The 23087-nt window shown below is 33.6% G+C and overlaps 1 pseudogene; it reads left to right on the forward strand.

The window, feature by feature from the left end:
• Positions 1–241: 241 nt before the first annotated feature.
• Positions 242–23087, forward strand: part of LOC101967229 (cell death-inducing p53-target protein 1 pseudogene) — a 154421-nt pseudogene continuing 131575 nt past the window's right edge.

The raw sequence follows: 23087 nt of genomic DNA on the forward strand, positions 1-23087 counted from the left end.
TTTCCTCTAAACTTTATTGCATTGTCTTACATGTAAGCTTCTGGGGGATACCTGATATGTAAATTGTAACAACACTTGATCAAATTACATTTGAAATTGATAGAAGAGGCTCCAAACAGGTTTTAATGAGTCAAAATAACAACATGGTAATTAAAAATCAGTTCTAGCGAATACTGGAGTTATTCATTCTACTTAATTGTTGTATAATACTCGAATTAGAGGACTCTGAAGATGGCGGCAAATGGAGTGCATCACCCCCATGTACCGCATCACTGTGCGGGTGAATGATGAATTAGAACACCCAAAAGCTATCTTGTTAGGAATTTCCAGCGAGATTGGGGTACACCAGAACCTAGAGGAAGGATTTCCATTGCCCGAGGATCAGTTACTGGGGCTCAACTGTGAGTGATGTGTCCTCATGGAGGGTCAAGCTGCTTATTCAGTGACTTGCCCCTCTGCTAGAGACTTCCAAATTCATTCTATGAGGCCAACATCACCCTGATCCCAAAACCAGACAAAGACACTTCAAAGAAAGAAAACTACAGACCAATATCTCTAATGAACATAGATGCAAAAATCCTCAATAAAATCCTGGCGAATCGAATACAAAAGCATATCAAAAAAATGGTGCACCAAGATCAAGTAGGATTCATCCCTGGGATGCAAGGATGGTTCAATATACGGAAATCAATAAATGTTATTCACCACATCAATAGACTTAAAGATAAGAACCATATGATCATCTCGATAGACACAGAAAAAGCATTCAACAAAGTACAGCATCCCTTTATGTTCAAAACATTAGAAAAACTAGGGATAACAGGAACTTACCTTGACATTTTAAAAGCTGTCTATGCTAAACCTCAGGCTAGCATTATTCTGAATGGAGAAAAACTGAAGGCATTCCCTCTAAAATCTGGAACAAGACAGGGATACCCTCTATCACCACTTCTATTCAATATAGTTCTTGAAACACTGGCCAGAGCAATTAGACAGACAAATGAAATTAAAGGCATAAAAATAGAAAAAGAAGAACTTAAATTATCACTATTTGCAGAAGACATGATTCTATACCTAGAAGACCCAAAAGGGTCTACAAAGAAACTACTAGAACTAATAAATGAATTCAGCAAAGTGGCAGGATATCAAATCAACACACATAAATCAAAGGCATTCCTGTATATCAGCGACAAATCTTCTGAAATGGAAATGAGGACAACCACCCCATTCACAATATCCTCAAAAAAAAAAAATACTTGGGAATCAACCTAACAAAAGAGGTGAAAGATTTATACAATGAAAACTACAGAACCCTAAAGAGAGAAATAGAAGAAGGCCTTAGAAGATGGAAAAATATACCCTGTTCATGGATAGGAAGAACTAACATCATCAAAATGACAATATTACCCAAAGTTCTCTATAGGTTCAATGCAATGTCAATCAATAGGAAAGGTAGCAGAATACAACAGTTACTAATAGGGCATTATGTAAAATTGAGGATGTGTAACCGACGTGATTCTGCAATTTGCATTTGGGGTAAAAATTGGGAGTTCATAACCCACTTCAATCTAATGTATGAAATATGATATGTCAAGAGCTTTGTAATGTTGTGAACAACCAATAAAAAACAAAGAAAAAAATCCCAAGGGCATTTCTTGTAGAAATAGATAAAGCAATTATGAAATTCATATGGAAAAACAAAAGACCCAGAATAGCAAAAGGAATTCTAAGCAGGAAGTATGAGTCAGGTGGTATAGCGATACCAGATTTCAAACTATACTACAGATCAATAGTAACAAAAACAGCATGGTACTGGTACCAAAACAGGCGGGTGGACCAATGGTACAGAATAGAAGACACAGAGACCAATCCACAAAATTACAACTATCTTATATTTGATAAAGGGGCCAAAAGCATGCAATGGAGAAAGGATAGCATCTTCAACAAATGGTACTGGGAAAACTGGAAATCCATATGCAACAAAATGAAACTGAAACCCCTCCTCTCGTCATGCACAAAAGTTAACACAAAATGGATCAAAGAGCTTGATATCAAATCAGAGACTCTGCGCCTGATAGAAGAAAAAGTTGGCTCCTATCTACATATTGTTGGGTTGGGCTCCAAATTCCTTAATAGGACACCCATAGCACAAGAGTTAATAATTAGAATCAACAAATGGGACTTACTCAAACTAAAATGTTTTTCTCAGCAAGAGAAACAATGAGAGAGGTAAATAGGGAGCCTACATCATGGGAACAAATTTTTACTCCTCACACTTCAGATAGAGCCCTAATATCCAGAGTATACAAAGAACTCAAAAAACTAGACAATAAGTTAACAAATAACCCAATCAACAAATGGGCCAAAGACCTGAACAGACACTTCTCAGAGGAGGACATATAATCAATCAACAAGTACATGAAAAAAATGCTCACCATCTCTAGCAGTCAGAGAAATGCAAATCAAAACCACCCTAAGATAACATCTCACTCCAGTAAGATTGGCAGCCATTATAAAGTCAAACAACAACAAGTGCTGGCGAGGATGTGGGGAAAAGGGTACTCTTGTACATTGCTGGTGGGACTGCAAATTGGTGTGGCCAATTTGGAAAGCTGTATGGAGATTCCTGGGAAAGCTGGGAACGGAACCACCATTTGACCCAGCTATTGCCCTTCTTGGACTATTCCCTGAAGACCTTAAAAGAGCATTCTACAGGGATACTGCCACATCGATGTTCATAGCAGCACAATTCACAATAGCTAGACTGTGGAACCAACCCAGATGCCCTTCAATAGATGAATGGATAAAAAAAATGTGGCATTTATACACAATGGAGTACTATGCAGCACTAAAAAATGACAAAATCATGGAATTTGCAGGGAAATGGATGGCATTAGAACAGATTATGCTAAGTGAAGCTAGCCAATCCCTAAAAAACAAATGCCAAATGTCTTCTTTGATATAAAGAGAGCAACTAAGAACAGAGCAGGGAGGAAGAGCAAGAGGAAAAGACTAACATTAAACAGAGACATGAGGTGGGAGGAAAAGGAAGAGACAAGGGAAATTGCATGGAAATGGAAGGAGACCCTCATTGTTATACAAAATTACATATATGAGGTTGTGAGGGGAATGGGGAACAAAACAAGGAGAGAAATATAATACTCACATTAAATGAAAAAGGCTTTCAAAATTTTATGATTTATCATAGTAAGGCTTATAAAGCACTGTTAGGAAAAATAAATTTTAAAAAATATTATTTAAGTTCACATATGTATAATGATCTATTGAGAATATAATTTGTGAATTATATGTACATATTTAAAATATAATTTTATGTACTATGATTTAAATTAATCAAATTATATTATGTACATGTACAAATATGCCATGATGAAACACACCATCCTGTATCATTAACATGTACCAATCAAAACTAAAATAAATAAAAAATAATTCTAATTTTTAATGATTATTTTTATTAAAATAAATTAGAATTATTGGGAAATTATTTGATCTCATTGTTAGGATACATCTAATTATAAATTATAATAATTTTAATACTTAACTATTAGTAAACTACCATGCAAACTCTGTGTTAGAAACACTTTGAATGCAAAATTGTATTTAGTTCTTGTGAACAAGTATTTTAACATGTCCATTTTTCACATAAGAAAGCTGAGTTTTTGATCTACTAAAGTGCTCTTATGAGATCACTAAACTAGTAAATGAGCAGTTGGAAATTTGGTTGTAAATGTCCTGAGAATGAGTACAAGATGTACCAATTCAGGTAAAAGTTTTTTAAGAAGAATTCACTTTTTTTTCTCAGCATTTAAAACTTTATTTTACAAATATATATTTCACAACCATAATTGTCATCCTTTTCTTTTAAAATCTCTAGGTCTTAGTAATATAGTTTTCCAAATACAGAACCTGACATTGCTTTCAAAGCATAGGGGTGCCTGGATCTAAGAGGCTGCATATTATTAGATCGAATCCTCAGGAACAAATTTTATTTTAGATTTTATGTTACCTATGTGTTAAGAGTTGCATTTGAATCCTGATATCCAAGGTATCGTGTTCATGTTAAAGGATTGCTACTGTTAATATTCTGAAAGTGTTGTTTCTCTCTGTTCTAATTATGAACCTTTATTTTTTTTCTTCTGTTAAATATAGAGGCTAAACCTGTTTTAAGAGTAGGCTATATCCAAGTGAGATGTTATGGAATATCCCTTAATTCTTGCCATTCTTTTTTCCTGTGTCCTTCCACTAGGTTGCCCATAATCCAAGTAAAATTCTTGTTTCACCACTAAAGAATATTCACACTACTGCTCATTATCTAGTATATTGCTTTCAATTTACTCAGTACTTGTACATCCTTGGTATTGCTACATAGATGGCTTGTTAATTCATACCACTGCCCGTCAAAAGCCTTCAGAAAACATTTGGGCTACTATACTCACAATGCTAGCATAATATAAAGAGTGATTTTGTGTGTTGATTTCCAAGAACTCTAACATGTTAACAGAAAATTGGAGACCTTCAAATGCTATCAGTTTCACCTGAATAAAAATGAAAGGATTGAATTGATTACACCGACTGTACTAATTATTATCTTAAATTTTAAAATTCTTGGGACTGTGAGATTTTAAGATATATTTTTCTGTTAAGAAATTACTTATATGATAATTCTCAACTATTTCCTCTATCCTCTATCTGTGAATCTTCTCTTTCACTGATACAATTTCTTGTACCTTACAATTGATACTTCTCTCTCTTTGCAAACACATGTTTGGAATATGATAAGGGTTGGAGGAAGATATAAGTGCTGTGAATAGCAACTCCATCACTGTTCAAAACTTCTTTGATGATTCACCTAAAAAAAACAGTCTCTGAGACTGGGTTGGTAGCCAAGAGTTTATTTGGTAGTGTTTTGGAGGAAAACACTTATGTGAGAAAGGGGAATTGAAACAATCATTTTTTTTTTTCAGAGCTTCTGAGCTGTGACATCATTTGGTCTTTGACATCAGAGGGTATGTACCTATTAAAACCTCCATAAGATCAGTCAGTAAGCTAGTTGCCCTGGGAGGCCCATTCCTTTTGCTCCAGAAAATTTCTGGAGAGGAACAAAGCCCAAAAATCTCAGTGAGGCCTTCATTCTAAGGAGAATCTGAACAGCACACTTCAGTGTTCACCACAATCTTTAAAGGGCATATTTGAAAGCAATAAGTATGCATATGCTTACTTATATATCTTTGATTAGGGCTTTCACATTGTTTTAAAAGTCAAACTTCTCAGATCTTTCTCTAAGCTTCAGTGTTCATTATTTACTCTCAAAACACATGGGAGAATTTTGCTTATTCCTAATATGTATTTATATGCTTTTAGTCAATCAGGAGGCTAGACAAATGTGAAGAAAAATGGAACACTGAATAAATAAATAACAAAATATATTCAAGACTTGGCTAAGATGAATGTCAATTTTAAATTTTAATAATCCTTTAAATATAAAAAAATAATATAAATTATCTGAAACGTTAAGCAAGTCTTTTCTCAAGTATCTCTTCATCTTCTAACACATATGTAGATGAAAAAGAATATAGATGGAACTTTATAATCAAGAACAATGACTAAATAACATTATATAAAATAGATACTCTCTTTTTAACTATTAAAATCTAGTTGAATTTTGACTAAGAATTTAGGCAAAATAAATTAACATGTCATAAAGGAAATATTTACAAACCTCTATTTTTTCCATATGAAACAAGTTTGGGTCCAAAATATTGAATTCTATGATCTATTCAGAAATAATTTAAACAAGTTCTCCCAGAGCAACAAGAACTTTAAAAAGCATTCAGAAGCACCTGTTAGTAACTGTGATCATTCATTGAATGTTTGTCAGAAACTGCTGTGTACTCAAAAAATGTATCATATCATTTAATTCTCACTACAGGTCACAAAAGCAACTCTATTAAACTTACTTATCAGATGAGAAATCAGAGATTTAAGAGAGTGTGATGGAGTTTCTCAAATTAAAAAGATGAAAAGAAGAAAGATTAAGAAACAACTTTTAATTTGGATGGATCTTCCTACTAACATCATGCTATGGAGTTGAACAAAATTGGTAGTCTCTCAGATGGAATTTGAGTACTAAACAGTCAGCATTTATGTAGTGATGATCATTCCTAAGTATTAGATATATGATTAACATATACTCCCAGGAAAGGAAAAGAACAACAAAGTTGATGCAAAAAATATTTCAAGTATGTTTGGATTATAATTGTTTAAAGAAATATGTATTTTTAAACTGTAGGACATTAATAGAGTAATATGCATTGTAAACACATTAGAGACTCTGGAATGAAAGGTGACTACTAATAATTATGGCCAATTTTGTTTTTAATTGGCCAACCCTCCGTACTCATTTCTTTAGGATACATTTCAGATTATTCTGTGATGTTTTATTAGAGATAAATATCCACCTCAGAAGATCAAGTACACTCAAGTCCTAACTAAAAAATGACAGTATTTTCATTATGTATCACTGCAAAGAGTAAAAGGCACAAAGCAAAGAAAATAATTAAAAAATTAGGAAGTTTAACTGCATTTAATTAGGAAACTCAACATATACTGAATTCAGTATAAATAAAATTATTCCACTTGGACACATCCCAATATCTTGCTACTTGTCACACCAACTGTATTCGTTTTCAAAGGCTGCCATATAAAATGCTTAATTCATTTTGTCTCATCATCCCAGATGTGTGAAACCCAAAATCTTAAATTAAGCAACATCCATACTATTTATGTTAACTTTGAATTTCACTGATTATTATGTTTACAGGATTTATAATTTGGGAATTAGTGGGTAAAACAAAAAAAAATGTATTTTCTTACTGTCCTACAGACCAGCATGACAAGATCAAAATGTCACATCAAAATGTCAAGAGGGCCCCTCTTGACTTAGAGATGACTGCCTCCTTGTGTAATCACAGAGATCTTTTCTTTGTGCTCATGCATCTTGATACTCTTTCTCTTTATAATAAAGACATCAAACCTTATGATTAGGGGCCCACTCCCATGACCTCATTGAAACTTAACTGTCTCTTTAAAGCTTTCTGTCATCAAAAGTAGTCATGTAGGGAGCTAGAACTATAATTCAATTCAATCTATAATACCAGTGAATCCAACAATCTAAGACTCTTCACTAAAATAATCTGCAGATTTCGTCAAGGTGAGACTTTGGAAGGCTATAAGGATTTTAGGGAAGAAGATGAAATTACAGCACAAGATCAGCATAAGAGACGTGAGTAGCAGTCCCTTAAGATAGGAGAAACAGGAAAGTAGTAACGTAAAGTCAAGTCAAAAGAAGGATGTGCCGATGATCTTACATAACTAGATAAGAAAATGGTAAGGTCTAAGATTTTAGCCAAACCACTCATCACTGGCACAGATCATGGTATGGACACCATGTAACTGATACTCATAGGAAAAAAAAAAAAAAACAATAGTCTGAATAGAATCTAAGGTATAATTCTTGTTAGTTGAATTCATGACTCTGGCAAAGGGCACTAGCAACAACTTAATACCTATTCAGTGCCTTTCTGAGAAGGGTAGTTTTTCTAAGTTCTTTCCTGCCAGATCAGCTTTCCTAAGGTGCCATCAAAATGGAATCTTGCTGAGGGAGTGAAATGGGAATAAAAAGCAAATAATTGCACAAATTGTCTGTTATGTTTTCAAAATGATGTGTCCCCTAGAATCTCATGTGTGATGCAATGCAAGAACGTTTACATGAATGTTTGGATTATAAAAGGTTTAACATAATCAGTGCATTAATCCCCTAATAGGGATTAATTTGGTGGAAACTGTAGGCAGGTAGGATGTGACTAGATGAGGTAGGTCCCTGGGAGTATGCCTTTGGGGTTTGGATTTTGTACTTGAGGGGAGTGTGCTTGCTTGTTTCTCTCTCTCTCTCTCCCTCTCCCTCTCCCTCTCCCTCTCCTTCTCCCTCTCCCTCTCCCTCTCTCCAAAGTCCTGAACCACTTTCCTCCAACACACTTCTGCCATGAGGTTCTGCCTCACTTTGAGCCCAAAGGAATGGACCCAGCTATCTGGATTGAGCATTCTGAAACCATCCCCCCCCCCAATAACTTTTTCTACTCTAATTGTTCTTCTCAGGTATTTTGGTCACAGCAGTGAAAAAGCTGACTAAAACACTGACTTTGAAGGATATCTTAAATTATGAAATGGGGTGGGTAGAAGGTCTAAAATGAAGAACGAAGAGGAAAAATGCAGATCATATTATTCTAAACAACTACCAGGATTAAATTCTGATTTCCACACACATTCAGTTTCCTTTATACTTTGCTGATAACTCCTGGAGATTGTTTCCATATTACTTTCTATTTTCCTATTTCCGAAAAGAATGATTATCACATTTACATGGAAAAATCATCATTGAAAGCATGTACTAGCCTTTTTCAAAAATATATAATCATAAGTAAGGGATGTTTGCATATTAGATAGTCTCCATTAGTCTAATTACTTTTTCAAACAAAATCACTGCAAAAGATATGTTAGCTAATAGAGATAAACACTCTGAAAAAAAATCAAGATGTTCTTGTGAGCAAATATCATATTACTATTAGAAGCAGTTTTTCAGTTAACTTCATTAAGAGTATTTTCAGTTAACATAAATATTTTTGAGTTTCAAAGTCTGGTCAAAATTATGTGAATTTTCCTAAAGTTGAAAGCGTATGTAAGGTTATTTTGTAGGAAACTATTTAGGTTAAAACTACAAAACTATGACTACTGGCTATGCACAAAGATTAGTGAAAATATAATTCACTAAATATCCCTGGGGAACAAAGCTACCCTAGTTAATTTCACATCTCATTGCTATTTTTAGTCTGACATTTTGATTATTAAACATTTCTTTTCAGCATAGGAAAAGAATAAATTATTTTATCTTTATATTAAAGTAGACTGATCATAAGCATTTGATAAATCACAGTATCTCTTCAAACAGGAACCAATGATATAGTATAGTGAGAAAATTTTGAGACAATTTAATATTAAGATACATAAAAGTGATACTTTTATTATTTTTAGAATCTTATTAAAATTCCTATTTAGTTTTCTTGGGCTTTGATCATCTTCTTATTTTCATAAAATATTACAGAAAATGTAGCCTTAATGGAAATACATTGCTTAAAGGCTCAATGAATTTGAAAATTTTTAAATCATATGTAGATCATAATATATATTTAACTAGATTCTTATTATTTTATTCCAATTTGTCAACTCCAAAGCATTTTAGCCATATATCTTTGTCATCTGAAAAGCTTCTCATGCACTAGTCATACACATTTTTCAATCTTTCATACTTCACAATCCCTTCAGCATTTAAAATTCTCTTTAAATACATTGATGCTTCTTGATATTCATTTTTACATTTTAATTTTGTGTGAATCAAATTTTTAAATTAAAATGTTAGATTGATTTAAAAGCTATGATCATTTTGTACTATTTCTGCCTTTTTTCCTCATTCTAAATGACAGTCAACAGTTATCATTATCAAATCTGACTTTTTGAGGATGTTCTGTTCATTGCTTTCTTCTCATTTAATCTTATTACATAGCAGACATTCATTTTTAGAGCAACTAGATTTAAAATAATAATGGAATTCCATTCAAGGCTTCCATTTTCAATAAAAAAGGAATCATTCTCCTAGAAATGTTTTTCATGCAAACAGGAATTCCATTTATAGCCTATGCAGTCACAATTCAGTTAAAAGTTGCTCAAAAAGTTGCACTTCCACTTTGAATTTTATTAACAAACATATTGCTTTACCAAGTGGTCTTCAGAAATTTAATTTAGAGGAACCTGTGCTTTCAAAAACCCAAAAGAAAAAAAATATTGTAACAAAAATATATAAATACATTTATGAAGATACATTGCTTTTTATAAAATATTTTTATCTCACTTATAATATTTTTATGCTGAGATACCTAACTCATTCAAATTCTCTGCCATATACCCCAATTCATACAGCTCTGCCTAGATGCATACAGACAGACACACATACACACACAACCACACACACATGCACCCCAAAAGAGGTTCATGTATACATGTAGGTAAATGCACACACCTTTTTCCAAGTATTTATATTTGGCTACAAATTTTATTACTCCTTCTACTAACTGTTATGGATATGAAGAATTTATGTTTGCTTTTTATGTATACTTCAACCCCTTCCATAAAAAAATCTTTTATAAAAAATACATTAAAAACGCCTAGAAAAGTGCCTCTCATGTGATGGGCAAGATCTTTACAATAAAAACAACAAAATAAATTCTATTAGCAAAAAACTCAAAATAAATGGAAGAACATACCATTTCAATGAATTGAAAGAGTAAGATTACAAATGTCAATTCTCTCCAATTTTATACATGCATGTGTGGGTGTGCAAAATGACATCCAAAAAAAAGATTGATTTTCTTTTTTTTCTGAAATTGACAAAGTGATTATAAAATTTGTATGTAAATATAGAGTCAAGAATAGTTACAAAAAAACTACCAAATAATTAAAATGGTATGTTAATCCTGTTGTAGACATAATTGCTAAAGAGCAGACTAAGAGTCCAGAAAAGGACTCATGTACACATATATGACTACAAGTTTTATGAAAAAGTGGCAGTGTGAATGAATAAACAATCTTTTCAATAAAATGTGCTGTGCTGAATCACTGACCAAGCATATGGGGAAAAAGTATATAATGACTCTTAAACTTATCATCGTACACAAAATTAAATTTCAAGTGGATTGTAGATACTCATGGGAAAATAAAACAATACAGGTTACATAGAGAAAATAACACACACACACACACACACACACAGCTATGTTCAGAGTTAGTAAGATTTTCTTAATCAAGACACAGAAAGTGCTAATTATCCAAAGGAACACTTATAAACAGGATTTTATTAAAATTAAAATTTTCTATTTTACAAAAAATCTCAAGCAAAAGAAAATAATTTCACATAATTTTATAGAGAAGACATTTGCATTATAAATATATAACAAAGAAACTGTATCTAAAATGTATAAAGAACTACTATCAATCATTACAAAACATGCTTACACCAAGATCCATGCACACTGATCCACATCTGCAATGGTAAAGCTTGGCACAACTTACTTATAGAGGAGGCAGTATCTGAAAAAAGATGTTAGGTAGCAGTTAGACATGAGCAGTGAGTCAGAAGAGAAAATACTTAGTACAGAACAAGTCAGTCAACCACCCTGTCTCAGTTGTACCTCAACCGAGGTACAAGATGGTCTGACAAGATGGCTATTTCAGGAATCTTGCTTCATCTCAGACCTATAAACCATGTCTCTTACAATAGGAAGAAAGATAAATTCAGAGGGGTAAAATCAAAGGAAAAGGATATGCTTACTCAAAAGGGCCTACATGCAAAGTCGTCTTAAGTAAGGTGCTTAACAACTTAAAGATTCCCAGACCTAAGAAACTGAGATGATTAAGATCAGAGTCCACTGACCATAAATTCTGCAAAACCAGTTTCAGTTAGGACCTGTCATCCAGGCTGAGATACCCAAGAATTGTCTTTAGGTTGTTAGCTAACAGTCTGTCAATCCAGAGCCTAGAGGTTATACGTCAGTGAGATCCTTCAACTGTCTCCCTCCTGTTACATTACTCACCAAATGACCTTTGGTCTGCAGGGAAAATTTAGGCCTGAAATGCCAATTAAAAAATGAACACAAAGTACTCTGAGGGGGCTTGCTGATTTTTGTGACTCTTACATAGTCCAGATACCAGAACTCAGGAAGATAAGGATAATTCTTCCTATCCATAAAATCTGTAAAAGCAGATTTTGGTTAGAACAGGTCAGCATGGGACAAAGTAACCTAGAATTCTCTTGAACTCTAGGAACTTAAAAATCTGATATCATCCCGCTGCCAGTCAAAATCAAGGGAAAGACTTGAGAAAGACTCTCTGGAAACTTTCCTGGGACCCCCTAATAAAACGAGAAGGTCAGAGAGGCACACTGTCCTTCTCCTTTCTGAGTGGACACCATTCCTCACTGGCTTCCTTGAGAGTGTCCCTTTTACCCCTTTCCTGCCCCTTCTTATAAACTCATACCTGTCACTCTGAGCAAAATCTTTCTGGTATGATTGCAAGAATCAGAGTTTGAAGGGGTTCTCTGCACTGCCTCAGTTTCATGTACTGCCACAGCCCTCTATCACTTCCTACTCCAACTCTTTTTGTTAAAAGCTGGGACACAAAGTGAGTAGTTGTCCTCTCCAGAGGACCCACTATCTTCCTTGTATGGCAGTGTTTTCTCTCCCTTCTTATTTCTTGTTTAATAATAAACTTTATTATAATCTTACTATGTCTTGTATCTTGCTTGAAATCATCTCATGTAAAGACACAGAGCCCAGAACACAATGCAGTTTCTGCTAAGATCTTATCATGGTATTATTCTTTCTGTAATCAGAAAGGAGCATTGCCAAGAATACAAGTGAGTGATAAAAATCACATAAAACAACATGGGGCATTTACTCAGAGTCAATTTATTAGACAAATGCTCATAGCAATATGACACAAATTGTAATTATTTGCATGCTTGCTAGCTTGCTAATTAGCCAATGCCAGGTGTGGCTTTTGTGGTATTCTCCTTGGGGCTCCACCCACAAACCTTGTGAAAATTGTGATAGTATTCCAGATGTCACCAGTCCCACCCTGGGGGAAGAGGCTAGACTGCAATGCACTTACTCCTCCAGAAATATTCAAACTCAAATTGGTGGAAATACAGATTTTATTCAAACTCAGCTTTGAAGAAATATAGAAAAAACTTGTTTTGCTTCAAAAGTTCCATCCTTCAAACTCCTTGAAGTTAAGTAGAAATATTGAAGGAGAAAAAGCAACACAGAGAAGGGCAGGGAGCAATTTTCACTTTTGGCTTCTTTGGTGCTTATTAGAGTGGGGGACTGCAACCCCTCCCCCCAGCCTCTACTCTTCATATAAGAAAGCTATTCCCAACTTCAAAGGGAGGGAGAGAATTCAGAATGTTTCACCAGGACACTTAGTAAAGTTTAATATATTTGCAGGGAAGAAAAGAAAAGCAGGTATTAATACAGATCTTATTGCATCTTCAAAATTCCAATTTCTTTGTTCTCTGATTCTATTTAAAAAAACTATATTCACAGAGATATTTGAAATTGAAATACTTCAATGTGATATAACCTAAAAAAGAAGATTTGTACACATCAGAGAAGAACACAAACAAAGCATATGAAACATATTCAACAACATTAGTCATCAGAGAAATTCAAATTAATATTACAAGGCACTTTTACCATGAACTCACTAGAAATATTATAATATTTAAAAGGCTCACAATATGAAGTCTTCTCAAGGATGAGAATGACTGCAATTCTTATGTGTCTCTGATGGGAGAAAAGTGTGGTGCTATCCACTAAGAAAAATCACATGAACAGTGTTGAATATCCACATTCCTTATATCTCAACAATTGTATTTCTAGGTATATACTCTACAGAATGGGTACTGACCTTTCCTAAAGACAGGTATCAAAATGACCACCTTAGCATTATTTGTAATAGCCCCAAACTGTAATAACTTGAATGTTCATTAATAGATGAATGAATAAACAAATACATTTTAAGGTATTCATACTATTAAAAATTGAATACTTTTATTTCGTAAGGTTGAAAATATTGAAAATGAATATATGCTTTTAGAAACAAAAATAGCCCTTACATTTATACTGTGGGTAGTCACTAGTGATGAAAGAGAGTGTGAGCATGCCTCATGGGCGTCTAGTTGCATAATGTTTCTTGATTAAGTGTTGTGTTTAAGATAATTCATCTCTCTTTATATTAGAGTTGGCTCAGTTTGTATATATGTGCAAACCTCAATAAAAATAAACAAAAAAATTTGATACTCAATTTGTACTCTGTAACCTTTTCAAAGTAGAAGTTGGGATTTGAAGAGTACAACTTGGACCTCTTTTCTTTTATAAACCTCTCAATATTTATTTTAAATTATATTACATATATATGAGTACAATATGACATTTTGATATATGTATTATTATGATTTGGGTCTGGAATGTCCACTAAAAAACTCATTGGTTGAGAGCATAATGTCCCAATGCAGTAAGGTTCAGAAACGGTGCTTACTTACTTGTGCTAAAACTAGATCTTGAACCTGGTTTCATCTTAAGCCATGTAAACATGGTTGCTTTTCTCAACCATATCAAAAAAGACACATTTACACCTAACTGTGTAACACAATGTTTGATTGTTATGATACATTCTTTAAATCCAGATGCTTCATAATTTCAGTAATACTGAAATAATCTAAACTTTCTTGATTGCTGAATGCTTTACAAATACGAAAGTATGCATTAATTCAATTAACAAATAAAAATGGTACAAAATATCTAGAGCTTTCAGAAAAAACAGAAGGAGCATGGGGTATATTTAAATATAGGTTTATTAATAATTGGAAAATAGAATGAAAACTAAATATAGAATATTAGAATTTTTCTTCCTTTTCTCTGAGATATACTGTTTGCCTACAGGTGCTAATTTTAAAAAAATAAATTGTATTGGGAGCTCAGAGTGTAGCTCAGTGATAGAGAATATACATAGCATTCATGAGGTTCAGGGTTCTAACTCCAGCATGAAAGTAAGGAAGGAAGGAAGGAAGGAAAGAAGGAAGAAAGGAAAGGAGGTAAAAGGTAGAGAGAGAGAAAGTGGTTGTGTATACTTGAGGTTTACAACATGATATGATGGGATAGAGGAAGATATAGGTCAAAGAATACACACACTAATTGGAGTTTTCATATAGTGCAATATTAGAGATGTATGACAAAAAGTTGCCTAACTTAAAATCTTAAGAGAATTATGAAAATGCACATATATTACTATGTTTACTAGGACATTACCTGAAATATCAATGTCATTTTGTTTGATGGTAATAATTTCAGTGTACTTGTTAAAGAGACTAAATCTGGTAAGAGTAGGAACACTGACAATTTCATTGACACGAGGAAATTTCTTTATAATAGATTTTTATGACATTAATGCCAATTTTGTGGAGGACTTGCTTTTGAAAACATTTTCCAAGGTTTTCTTTGCCTGTAACACACAATTAATTAAGAATTCAAGACAGTGCACTGCCCTTGTGTATTCGACATATGCTGTACATGGTTCCTGGGTGACTTTGCTGAACAAGTTTTATAAAGTTGTTGCAGTGTATTTTCTTTGCCAAAAGAAAAAACATAATGCTTCAGTAGTGTTATTTTAAGGACATCATTTTAAAGTTAGTCCCATTCCTAATGGAAAAACCTTTCACAATGCAACAGTAGCCTCATTGAGATAAGGCTAAAAATATCAAGTGCAAAGTACCAAGATGAATCCGGCTCTGTGAAGCATTTAATAACATGAAAAATGTAAAATGTATTTTTGGAAATAGCTTTATAAAATGTACCCTGAGGGGAAATGACCAGATGGCAAGAAGATGAAGGGATATAATTAACAGATGTCATATACTATTATCCCATGTAGGGTTAGATAATATTTGCATAAATCAAGGGTCTTCTAAATCAAGCCAAATATCAAAAATTTAAATTAATACAATGTCCTGACAAATGTAGAAAGGCAAAAAATTTCTTTCCTTTTATGTACTATCATACGGAAATCTTTCTGTACTCTCTTCCCTACTAATAAATGTAGGGGACTTCTCTATATATTGCATTTCTCTTTATATTGCCTTTGGCCCATGAAGAGAAGACAAACTCAGGCAAGGCAATCAACATTTCAAAATATGCCCAAACCCTGAAAAAAGTGGTACCAATATCTGTCTTTAATTTATAGAGTTGAATATAGAGGAACTATTGTAAACAAATTGAGACTATATATATATATATATATATATATATATATATATATGAGACTACATATATATATATATATGTGTGTGTGTGTGTGTGTGTGTGTGTGTGTGTGTGTGTGTGTGTGTGTGTATCTGAAAATGCTTGCAGTAAACTGCTATAAAAAATTAAGAATTATCTGGATATGTTGGTGCCTGCCTATAGAACCAGCAGCTTGGGAGGCTGAAGCAGGAAAACAGCCAGGATGATGCCAGTCTCAGCAACTTAACAAGGCCATAAGCAATTTAGCAAGAGATCTTGTCTCAAAAAATAAAAAGGGTTAGGGATGATTGCTCAGTGGTAAAAGCATTCCCCTAGGTTTGATTCCCCAGTATCTAAATAAATAAACAAATAAAGAATAGCAGGAAAATAACTAGGATTCAGATCTTGGGAAGATATATTCTCTTAGGGCTTAAAAAAATCACTGTATTAAGTAGTAGTTACAATACATTTCCCAGATGTAAGTCACCCCACTCAAATCAAAATATAGGAATCCCATCTCTGTAGTTGGTGAGCTTACCTCACCCTTGTCCTAGGCAATCACAGATATATCACCATCAGTTCATTTTGCCTGTTCAAGAATTTTATATAAAGAAAACCACACAGTATTGACCTTGTAGCTAGCTTCTTTTACTCAACATAATATTAATGACAATACAATGGCATGGATATGTTTGAACTACAGGTTACAGATGCTGCCTTGTCATAAAAGTCTAAAGTCAACTATCTAAATTTTAGGAAACTAGAAAAATAACAAACTAAACCCAAAGTGAGCAGAGAAAATACATATTTTTAAACCCCCAAATTAATGAGACACAAAAAAGAAATCCAGTAACATTACTGAAGCTAAAATTTTTTTAAATGTCTGGGAGTGAAAAGTGGGGCTACTCTTGCCTTAATCCCTTGGCTTCCAGATCCATGAACTTTTCTTGTTGGCAAGGCAGAGGCAAATAGAAGTCTACAGTTTACTGAATGTAACATGACGTAAAGCACATCACTACAGAATATTGTCCTGGAGTAAGTGTTTCGATTGTGCCTTTTTTAGGCCATTCCAATGCTTCATTAAAACAAATGTCTAATTTTTCCCTTAAAAAAAGCATAATGCTAATGAGATTCACCATACTATGATATAGTAATTGTTCATTTTTATTTATGAGTTGATTTCTACTGTATGTCTACAACACATTTTTAAAAATCCATTTCTTGTTAAGGAATATTTATGTTGTTTTTAGGTTATTTTAAATTGTGTTTTAGTAAAACTTCATGAACATTCATACAGAAAAAAGTATTTCTGCAGATACATTTGTGTTTCTCTTGGATAAATACTTAGGAATAAAAAGACTGTGTCTTCTACCTTACATTTATTTATGATAAATGAAAATATAAAGCCACACAAAAAAACATTCCCATGCTAATATTCATAGTGGCTTATTTTTTTAAATTTTCTTTGATCTTGAGGATGAGACTGAATACTAATGGATGGGGCAGGTGTTGTCTTTCCTTGTGTAGAAGATTGATGATTCCATGGTGGAATATCCATGAACAAGTTTACCATGGTGAGAGAAGTGAGAGTGAGAAGATAGAGGGAGGATTTATGCCTGCTTCTGTGGTTTTCATGTGTCAACTTAGGTTCTGAGACCCACAAATCTGAAGTGCCTATGGGGTGGGGCTGGGGGAAGAAACTATGCCCTTTAGGTCTGTTCTGATGTGGAGGCTGGCTAGGCACAATCAGCCTCAGCTGTTCCTAGAGTGGCAGTGGCAGTGATAGAGTCAGATCAGGTGTTAATCTGGAGAAGTAGAAGCAAAGGAATCTGCTGATCTGCAAAGGACAAATCTGCTCAACAGTCATGCAGCAAGGGTCAGCAAATATCAAGGAGTGATGGAAAAAAGAAATCTCTTTGGAGCCTTGCATTTAGAGAAAGCCTCACAGACAACTGGAGAAACAATTCTTTTTTTAGATTTCTGATATGTTAGCCTTGGAGGCTCATAATTTAATAATTTTAAAATAAAAATTATATATATTCTCATTTTGTTGTCACCAATTAAGGACTGCTATAGGAATTAATTTGTTCTTGTTGATTTAAGTACTTCATATAATCTGGACCCATAATACAAGAACTTACCAATATTAATCTAAAACTAATCTACTCGGAACATATTCCTATTGCATAATTCTGTTAGATCTGTTCAGCTTGGGAACGTCTGAGAATATTAATAGTGAATATCTGTTGAAATATTTTTACAATGCAGTCATATTTAGTTATATGAGGCTATAACCACAATTTTCAAATTTTATTTTTTTTCCATATATTACTCTATTATAATAATAAAAAATACTGAGGTGTCCTGTGTGTCAGTGGGACTAATGTTTCATCTGGAAATTCTCTTTTCTTGTCTTAGGGGATCTTACTACGTTTCTTCATTAAGAATTCCTGTTAGAATAATTGCTTATTATTTCAGCAGAATTGAAGTCAAATATTGCAGACAGACATTACAGTTAAAAATTTTGAGTAGGACTTAACCATGCTATTACACCCACAAGGTAACTGAGAAAAAGAAATCCATTCCAGTCCTATCTGAATTGGCACACTAAATTACAGATGTAGAATGTAAAAAATAATATGGTTCCATCCTTTTTCTTTAAGCAGGTATAATTTAATTTTAATTTTGGCTCTTCCTCTGTCATACAAAGATCACCACACCTTAGAATAGCAGTGTCTCCTCCATAATTATAACTGGTACATTTCAAATCACAAAACCGTAACAAAGGGTGTCCTTGTACATGTCTCTGTAGAGTATAGGTTATCGCTGGCCATGCAGGCTTACCTCCCACTCTTAACACTGAGCCATGGATAACTAAAAATGCTCCTTTAATATCTGGCTGCCATAATAGCTTTACAGACAAGGTATTTTTGAGGTTTGAGAACTGGCCAGAAGTCTTTATTTAAACCAAAGTACCTTCCTTCTAATTGCTGCTTGCCAGGGAGCAATTGTCTGCATCTCTTTATCAATGTCTGCTTACTTCAGTGCTGCATTTGAAATATGCTAAAAACTTCCTCTCTTATTTATACATGTGTCTCTTCCATTGTTGTTATATAACTTCCTTGAACATTGGTCTTTCCTATAGTGTGTCTTTACTAGACACACATCACAAAATGTGCCACACTTAATATGAATTATTCAATAATTTGCATTTGATTTTACATCATTGTCTCTATTGAAAGTAGACGTCACATCAAAACTAAGGATGCAATTCATTATTTACATTTGTTAAATGATGTTTGCTCCTTATTCTCATTTCAATTTTAGAAGGAGATTTGAATTTTCTAATAATATATTGAAGTGAAAGGGGGAAAAAAAAACTCAATTATAGATGTTACATTTGGATCACCGAGAACAATGATGGAAACAGAACAATGCTCCGTATTGTAGAGAGGCACAGTCAGATCTTTGGAGAAAAAGAGAACATGAGAAATATATGACACTCCCAAACCTTTCTCCTGGAGATCAGCTGTGGTCTTTGCATAGTTTTCTTTCTAAAAGAAAGAAAATAAGCTACAATATTTAGGTCATTTCAGATATCCTTAGTATTATGATTATCTTGACGAGAATTGAGAAGGCTAGACATTTTACTTACAGTAAATTGTGTCATCTCAAAAATTAAATCCTTATGAACTCTAATATACTTTTGAAAGCCTGTTGAAAACAAAACACCCATCAAACTCAAAGTCCTGTGGGAGACTCTTTGTGGTCTCATCTGACTTAGATTTCCTCTGTTTCATTTTTAGCATCATGAAAATGGACTCTTTTTCCCTCTGAGCCAGCAATGCTTGACACATAGGAGCTCGGTTCCTCCCATGCCTCCACCTTCCCATTCCTCCACTGAGTGCCAGGCCAGCTGTGGCCAGCCCACCCACTTCAATGCCCTCAGTTCTAACATGGCTTCTGGGCTGTTTCCACCCTGGGTGTACTATTTTCCTTCCTTCCATTTCCTTACTTCATTCCTCTGTCTTTCCTCTTTTGGTTTTCTTATAAATTCTCAGGTAAAGATCTACCATGGCATGTTTTACATTGTAGGATAACTGTTCTTTTGAAAGAGCTAAAAGAAACTTTGAGACATAATTGGATCTTATTTGAATATTAATCTCCCATTCCTTTCATATTCCCGACACACAGCTGAAAACTAGAAATCACTTGTTGAATAAATGGGATTATATCCAAAAGGCTAGTAGTTCAATTTTATGTTGTTATACCAAGACTTTTCAATCTGAAAAACACTCTATAGTGTTCCTGTGATGTTGCTAAACTATAAGCTATTAATTTAATATTAAATTGGAACAAGGTGACATGCTGTCATCTGTAAATGTGAAACATTGCTTAACAACATTATGAAGGAAAGGGAGAAGGGGTGAGATTTCACACTGTACCATGATATTATACCATCTCGAATCTTCCTATCAAAGAATTTGTCATACTTGATGCTGTCCCCTTTTTTTCTGATAACACATTAGAGAAGCTTAGTGAATCCTTAAGAATACCTGTTCCTTTAGAACCCAGGTGGAATGCCTGAACTTCTAAATTGGTAGAACTTAAAATGTGAATCATAGAATAATATCTAAAAATCTATAGTTTTAGGCAATGTATTCAAAATATAAAGTTTAAAAATACTATAATATTTGGGTAATGGAGAGGAAATAATATCAAATGTAATCAAGATTCTTAAACTTGGCATCTTTTACCTTGCAAAGCAATAGTCCTTTGTATGTAACTGAATATCACTTGAAAATATTTTGGCATAATTTGACTTATAAAACAAAAAGTATCATGATTTCTAGAATTAAATGTAATAAAACTTTTGTGATTTGGTGTTCATTTATTCATAAGATATTCACAGAAAAATAAAGTCATGTCTTTGTAGCTGAGAAATACTGAGCTTAGACTATAGCTGGGAAATGCATAAGTAAAAAAATGAGTATACAAGTTAAAATAGTTAAACATATATATTAGTTAACATATGTGAAACAAAGATCTTCAAAAGGAAGACTCTATTAGGAAATTCAAAAACTCTTTCATTTTCCCCAAAATCAGCTTATTTACATTTGTTTTACACTAAACACAGATTTATTTTGCCTACATAGCGATAGGATAATCGGAACAAATAAAATATTTAAATAAGTCAATATGTTCTGCTCTTGTTGAAATATTTGGAAAAACACCTGTTGTTTATAGAGAAGGTGTGATTAAAATCAATTACTAAATAATTAAGTGAAATTAACTCAAGATTATTAACTCCTGTTTCAAATAGAAAGATAAATTGCCTTCAAAATGAAAGAGAAATTGGCAATAAAATAATTGTATTATGTCAAGTTTAGAGGAGCCAGCTGAATACATAATTCAAAATGTTGTGTGTTGTACAAGTTAGCCCTAATTGGAAATACAAAATGAAGATAAATCCCAGTGGTAGTGAAAAGCATTCAGTGCTTTGATCCTCTTGTTTCTCTCTGATGTGGCTGTTAATTAAGGACCTACTAGTCAAGGTGCGATAGGATGAAGAAAAGATAATCAGAAACACATAGAAAAAGGTGGGGCCAGGCAAGACACTACTCTCTCATGGAGAAGCAGTGACCCAGAGCTAGCTCAGCACATTTATTATATAGGTTTTGTCATCAAAAAGATATTTGTGAGAATGTTTCAGAAAAGCAGACAGACTTGAAGGTCACAGTGAAACTTGTGAGACATTGAAGTCATCTTGTTATGGCCAGAATTCTCTATTCCCAAGTGTGGATGCCTGAACTCAAGTTCCTGACTGATAACTCGGAGCCTTTGCACAGAGTTTCCTTGGGCCAGTGTCAACACAGCAACTGGGCCATCTTGATCTGCACTTTTGCACAGGCAGTGACCAGCACAAACACAGCCACAAGAAATTCAGAAAGACCACAATTAATTCAAATCACATCTCTCCACAGTTCAGGATATAGGCATGACATCTTATAGGGAAAAAAAAATCTTAGGCTTACATCAAAGGCAAAATTCAAAAAAGAAGGTAGAAAGAAAGGGCAAAGCATGAGAGAAATTTGCTTCACCAAAATAGACATATCTCAGCCCTAAAACATGAAGAAAAGAGGAAGATGAAAACAGTACCAGAAATCCTGGTGACTAGAAAAGTCACATAGCACTGGGCTATCCTTTTCAACTCTGCACACAGCATAACTATCTGGTCTGCAACAGATTCTGCAAGGAAACAAGAAATTATGAAAAATATTTGTGTTTATGCTCTGGTATTACTACAGTAAGAAAGGGGTGGGAAATACACATTTCTATAGGTTTAAACTACACAGGCACCCCTGGAGATGGGTAACTGACTAAATTCCCTCATTCAATGAAATTTTAAGGATAGAAAATTTGGCCAAAGAGTCAAGAATCAAATGTATTTTCACCTTTAAGGAAACAATTAAATTGTTATCATTTGAAGTAAATTCACTATGAATATATTTTTCAAATGAAATGCTGCTCTCTAAGAATGCGACTACCATGAACAAATATGCATGATTTTCCCTTGTCAACCATTGAAACCTAACATAAAATCAAGCAGCTGTTAATCTTGTTTTTGTGATTTTACTTCTTTCTATTTCATTTATTTCTGGGTAATTAACTTCACTGCAACTGTAACCCTCATTTTGTATAAAAATTTTGTGGAAAATAAATCAAGTTCAGAGTTTCTTGATTCCAGAGGTACCATTTCAGTTCCTGAACTTTTGGTCCATTACGTCACCATGATTATTCTAACCAAGGTTACCTACAGCTTCCAGGTCACTAAAGGCAAAGAACACAATATGTTCTTTGAAGAACTTGAACTTTTTAAAGCACCTTTACTGAGGTCCAGTTTTCCTGTTCATATTTTTGGGCACATGGGGAAATGTTCTCCTATGTATTGTTACCTGCTTTCTAATCTATTAAATATCCTTGTCCATTGGTATGCCATAATGAGTATCTTCTCTCTTCATATTCTCTGGTTAGCTTCCTATGGACCAAATTTTCTGATTGTTTAAAATGTTACTGATTAAACCCAGCATTTATTTTAGAATGAAAGTCAGCTATCAATAT

The sequence above is a fragment of the Ictidomys tridecemlineatus genome, chromosome 7 (assembly GCF_052094955.1).
Source record: "Ictidomys tridecemlineatus isolate mIctTri1 chromosome 7, mIctTri1.hap1, whole genome shotgun sequence".
Lineage (NCBI taxonomy): Eukaryota > Metazoa > Chordata > Mammalia > Rodentia > Sciuridae > Ictidomys > Ictidomys tridecemlineatus.